Source organism: Poecilia formosa, unplaced genomic scaffold, assembly GCF_000485575.1.
Source record: "Poecilia formosa unplaced genomic scaffold, Poecilia_formosa-5.1.2 Scaffold355, whole genome shotgun sequence".
NCBI classification, from domain to species: domain Eukaryota; kingdom Metazoa; phylum Chordata; class Actinopteri; order Cyprinodontiformes; family Poeciliidae; genus Poecilia; species Poecilia formosa.
Window position 1 is genome coordinate 733,355 of NW_006800294.1, and position 6,274 is coordinate 739,628.

Consider the following 6,274-nt stretch of genomic DNA (forward strand, 5'->3'; position numbering starts at 1 on the left):
TTTGTATAGAAGCTTCTTCTTCTTCTTCTTCTCTTAGTCGCGGTTCTCCAGCGCCGGCTGTGACCCAGTTAGCTTTAAGCCGCTGTTTGAGTCGGCCCTTAGTTGAGCTTGGCTGCTCAGACAGGGCAATAGTTTGCTCTCTCACACACACACACACCTACACACACGCTGGCTGCCCTGGCTAATTGAATGGCGGGGCAGAAGGTCCGGGTCTTTATGTTCACGGAGAGGACCCATGAATATCTGCGTTTCATTTGGACGCTGCTTTGGGAAAAGCTGCAGGAGTGTGGGAAACGACTCGGACTGCAGCTGAATATTCACCTTCCTGTCAGCTTCAGGCCCGGTTTTATGTTCTGGGAAACAGAACTTGAGATTGATTTAGAAGTTTTAACACGGATAATTAGCACGATGTTAAACCTGTGAAACCAAAATGTCTCAAAGAAAATCCTGTTTGGTTCTCTGAGGAAAACGATGGACGGATGGACCTGCTGGCCCTTTGGTAAAACAGAGCCTAAATGCCTAAATGCCTAAAAGGCTTAAAATGCTAGAAGAAAAAACAAAACTAGTTTTCCATCAGGTATTACTAAGCTTCAAAATAAAAGCTTAGATGTTTCAGTGGTCTCTGTAAAACAGAAACTTCTTCAAAACCAAAAGAGAAAAACATTCTGACATGACCTGGATTATTAATATCAGCATTTTCGCGCTTTCACTCTGCAGCTGCCTCGAAGCCACACCACTAATTTAAATGTTTTCTCAAAGGAGAAATTCTAGTGAAATCTGAAGTTTACTCAAAGCTAACAGTTAGAGTAACTTTAAACATTTTCAATGCTAAAACAATGAAAAACCCAAGGATTTGTAAAGATTTTGCACAAAATATCCTCCAAGATCTCAAAATAATTTGAACTTTGATAGATAAGAAGATATAAACATCAGAATTAGACAGAAAAAGATATTTTGGTGAATTTTAGAATGAAAACTGCAGAGGAAGTATCTGATTTATTGAGCTTTAAAACCATCTAGAGATTCTTCAGACAGATTCAAACTCAGTTTGCATCGCAGCTTTTGTTCCCCTTAATGTTTCTGTGTGAATAAAAGTGGAAGTGGGGGAAAAGGAGACGAGTGTCAGGATGGAGAGCATGGAGTTTGGGTTGAGCAGGGGGGGGGGGGGGAGAGGGAGAGAGAGAGAGAGAGACACAGAGAGAAAGAGACAGAGAGAGACACAGAGAGAAAGAGACAGAGAGACAGACAGAGAGAGAGACAGAGACAGAGACAGACAGAGAGGTTTGAGGTTTAAAATTCCTCTATTTCACACTCCTTATGTCAGACAACAAAAAACAATCAAATACAAACTCAAAAAAAGGAAAAACTAAAGATGCCTCATCCAATGTACATAAACCATCATCAATACCCCACTTGCATACAAAACCATCAATGTTCTTTGTCAACTTAAAAAACTCAAACTCCACATGAATTCGAGCGATTATCAGCCTCTTAAATAAAACACAAGCATCACCTGTTTGATGACCGTTCTTTTTGTTTCTCCTCGACAACCATATTGCCGGTTCGCAGTCCCAGAAATAAAATTCAAAAGAATGTAAATAGATTTCTTTCTCACACAATACCTTGGACCATAAATAAAAACACAGTTAGAAAACTGTTCACCAAAACCACCAAACAAACGACCCAAAAGAACAAAAAGAGGCTTCAATCTTGAACATTCAACAAATAAATGAGATAAAGTTTCACCCTGAGAACAATAACAACAGGAAACACTAACGCCAGGATGAAGGTGTGCTAGATACCTGTTTGTAGCTATGGGCCCATGCACAATCCTCCACTGGAGGATTGTGGGAGAGAGAGAGAGAGAGAGAGAGAGACAGACAGAGAGAGAGAGAGAGAGAGTTGTCATTGACGTTCAGTCGACTAAAGTCAGATTTCAGTTTTAGAAATGACAGATTTCTGCTCATTCATTTTAAATATTTCACACTTCAGGCGTCATATGAAGCTCAGGAGGAAAAAAAGAGTCACCTTTACCCCATTTCTACCCCCAAAACTTGAAACATACACCCACTGGTGCATCTCACTTTAAGGGCAGAGTCACAGAAACTTCCTCTGAAATGACACAACGCGTCTCATTTCAGGAACCAACAAAGCCGCAAGCGGTAGCAGCCTGACTAACACTCCTGTCACCGGTGGAAGCTGCATCTGGCTCTGCAGGTTTGCATCCACTGTGCAGAAATATTTCAAACAGGCTGCAGGAATACGGGAGGAAGTGTGGATCATTAGCTCACTGGAGCCGAATGTTTGGACTCAACATGTTTCCTCCGTCTGCTCAGAGATTCCCAGCGTTACTCACCCCAGACCTCCGATGCAGACGTGCTTTTCTCAGAAACAAAAACCTCATCTTGATGCATCTAATGCATAAATTAACTGAGGTTTGTTCTGTTTGAGTGAGGAGAACCTGAACATAAAGCGAGCAGCCTGCAGGCTCCTGTTAGCATCGCAGCCAGAGTTTAGATTTATCATCTAAAGGTTAGAAAAATGCAACATTACCAACTGATTTACAAATAAAGCTCAACATTCAGGTATAGCATATAAGGAGTTACTTCTGCTGTGATGTCACTTCCTGTCTATCAGAGCAACTCATGACTGCCCCCAAGTGGCCAGAAAATTAAAAGCCGGTTTAACCTAAACAACACAATGAATTTTCATGAGTGCAGATGGAGCGTCTGCATAACACAGCATGAGGTCCTGATGTTGATATTAGAAAATGAGGAACTGCATGAGGAGAAAACTTCCTTTCTAGACAGAAACTCTGATTCTGGAAACGTTTTTAATAAAAATCAGAAAAATGAGACCAAATGATGCAACAATCAGATCAATGAAGGATTATGAAGATCCAGAACACATAAACTTAGTAAGAAAGAAAGATAAATATAACTATCTTAAAATAAAAAATGTTTTTACAAAAAACTTCATTGTTTTAATTAATATTAAAATATTTGAGCAAAAAACGGAAAAAAACACAAAATAAAATTCTTTGTAATAAAATGTTTAAAGTTTAAACACAAAAATCAAAATGACAATTAAGAGAAATTTTAGTATAAAAGAAATTAAGCTGATTAAGCACTTTTGCTTAATACAGTGAATGAGAATACTATCATGAAAAATGTAAAAAATTATGTAAATAAATAAATAAAAAGTTCATAAATTGTTTTGAACATAAGTAAAATGTTAAAACCGTCTCAAACTAAAATTAGCAATAATTTTATTTCATATCAATCCCATAATTATCTGTGACTCTCAAAATCTGAAAAAGGATCTGAAGATGATGGAACAACAGTTTGGTTGGTGAAAGTGCAAAGGTCAGAGGTCAAGGAAGGCCTGGCCGGGTTCAAACGGTTGGTTTGGATTTACTGCTTCCTCGTCTCCCTCGGGTCCATTTAACATCACTTTCACTCACATCAGGAAGAAAACAAGGAGCGCAATTTGCTCTGCGTGAGCATCTCTCTCTCTCACACACACACACACACACACACACACACGCACGCACACACATGCATACACACACACTCTCTCTGCCTCCTTCTGCTCTAATAAGGTTTATTCTCAGCGATCAAAACATGAAAACAGAGTTAACGGCGTCAACAAGCGAGCGAGGGAACCGGCCGTTTTCATTCTCAGTGTGTCAGGGTTGGGGTGTATTCCAGCGGGGGGAGACTGAGGGGTGAGGAGGGTGTCGTTCTCCATCCTCTGCTCTCCAGAGAATCCCATCATGAAAGCAGCACAAAGAGCTGAGAGCCGGGAGCCCAGGGACCTTTTCATCCCAGGATCAGAGCGCTACGCTGGGGCAACAGCGCCCCCCAGCAGGTCACCGCCGGTACTGCAGCTGCTCTTCCTCCCACTCTGACCTTTTTTTTTTTTTTTAAACAAAGAGCTCAGTTGTAATATCCCAGTTTAATTCAGAGATGAGACAGACTGATGGTGGAGCCGGGTAAACCCAAACAGCAGCAGGGCTGATGGCAGCCCAATCAGCTGAGAGGGAATTGAACCCGTAATGGCTGCAGCTTCCCAGCTCACACACACAAATCAAAGCAATTACAATTTGTCCTTTCTCTTTTGTCCTTTTCACTGCGCTCCTTTAATTCCCCTCATAATAAAAGGCATGGCGGCGTGTGTGTGTGTGTGTGTGTGTGTGTGTGTGTGTGTGTGTGTGTGACAGAGAGGGGTACACACAGGGATTTTCCAAATAACACTTTCCCTCATTTAAATAAGCGCCAACACTGATTTTCTAACAAAATATGCTACTAGTGTAATAACAATGAAATAAGAGCCTGAGAAAACTCTGCGCCTGCAGCGAGTATTTAAAGTATCGTTTAGAAAGGGCTGATCTGTAATTCAGAGCGGATATGGTATCAGACGGCGTGCTTGTCATTCCCAAACCATAATCTGCACTACACTGAGGAACAGAGTCTGCTGGCAGCGCCGCGCAGCCAGGGAGGAGGAGGAGGAGGAGGAAGGCTTTCTGCTGCTATCTGCACAAATCTGGGAATATTTTCACCAAAATGTGGAAGAAAATCCCAGAGATTAAAGGGGAGAGAAAAGACACAGGAAGGTTTCAAATATGAAAAGAATGTTGATTTAAAAAATGTTAACATGTAAATATTTCACTGATGCTGTTAAAAAAAACAACAGAATTTTCTGTTGACTCTGGAAAACATTATAAACGAATTTATGAAGGAATGAAACTGTAAAATTAACAGGCAGTTATTCCTTAAAATGATTTTTTATTTGATTGTAGCAGAATAACCTCACACTGAATGTTTATAAAGATTTAAAGTTCAGATATTTTATCTGCCATACTTCTTTGTTTATAATTTATCCACATTTATCTTTTTAATGTTTTTTCTCTGATTATTGAGGCAAACAGAAATAATTAGGTGATTCTGACCTGAAACCACAAAAGTTTGGTTTGATTTAACTTCAGGAAGAAAAAGAGACTGTAAACTAAAATATTTCCAACATGAACAAACTGGTTTGTTTTCACTCGGGTTCAATCAGAGTTCAAAGTTCAGATCTGCTGTTCCTCCTGACGACCTCTAGGAGGCGGAGATGGTCTGGAAACTTTCTACCAGATGAACAAGATTAACGTTCCCAGATTATCGTTAGCATTAGCACAACCAGATGAGGATTTCTGCTCATTTTAGAAGCAAAGCTCAGTTACTAGTTAGCATCTGTAAGTTTAAGGCAGCCATGTTGGATTGTTTGGCCAGGCCTGTGAGGAACCACAGCTTTAAGTCAAACTGTTGAGTTTTTCTGACTTGGATCTTGGCAATCTGAACTTTCCATGTGAAATGGATGAAACATCTTGACGATCCGGAGCGCTAACATGCTAACTGTCAGAACCGCTAACTGAGGTTCTGCGGTTCTTTGAGCAGCTCAGAAACCCGGAGAACAGAGGCCCGTCTGGACACATTGGGTTTTGGTTAGGTGTGTGTGTTCTGGACAGGAAGGGGCGGGGCCAGTGGGCTCAGCGGGGCACACACACACACACACACACACACACACACACACACACACACACACAGCTGGCGGAAACTGGCCCTGACATGGCATTCGGCTCAGCCATCGATCATACAGCCAGGAGCAGCGTAACCCAAGACATGAGTGGCAGAAAACACACACACACACACACACACACTTCAGATGAGGAGGATGTCTGATTGTTTGCACCAGCAGAAGCAATGATGAGACCAAACTTCTTGCCACAGATGTAATGATGTCATATTTTAAATATTTTGTAATAATTGATTGAGGATTTCCTTTGATAATATTTTTGGTCTGCTAAAATATGAATTCTCCTTTCCACCTGCAGACTGAGACCTGGACCCGTGGAGACTCTGGAGGAGCTGCAGAGATTCCCTCCCAGAAGAAGACCTGTTGTCATGGAGATCAGTCCCTCCAGGATTTAGGATTGTTTTTATGGCTTTTGTTTCCAATAAAAATCAAATTTATAAATATTGACATTTAATTTTGCAATATTTGTGCTTATGTTTGATGGTAATTATGATTTTATTCTTTGGTAAGAAATACTGCCCCCTGCAGGTGGGAGCTAGCATCAATTAAAGCCAATGATTTTCACCATTTTTGCAGAAAATTGCAACAAACTCATAATAGTAAATCAGCGTGAAAACGTGTGATAAACTGATAGAAACTGTGGGCAGTTTAAGTTCTGCTGGGGTATTTAAACGCTGCTGATGTTAAAGAGACGAAT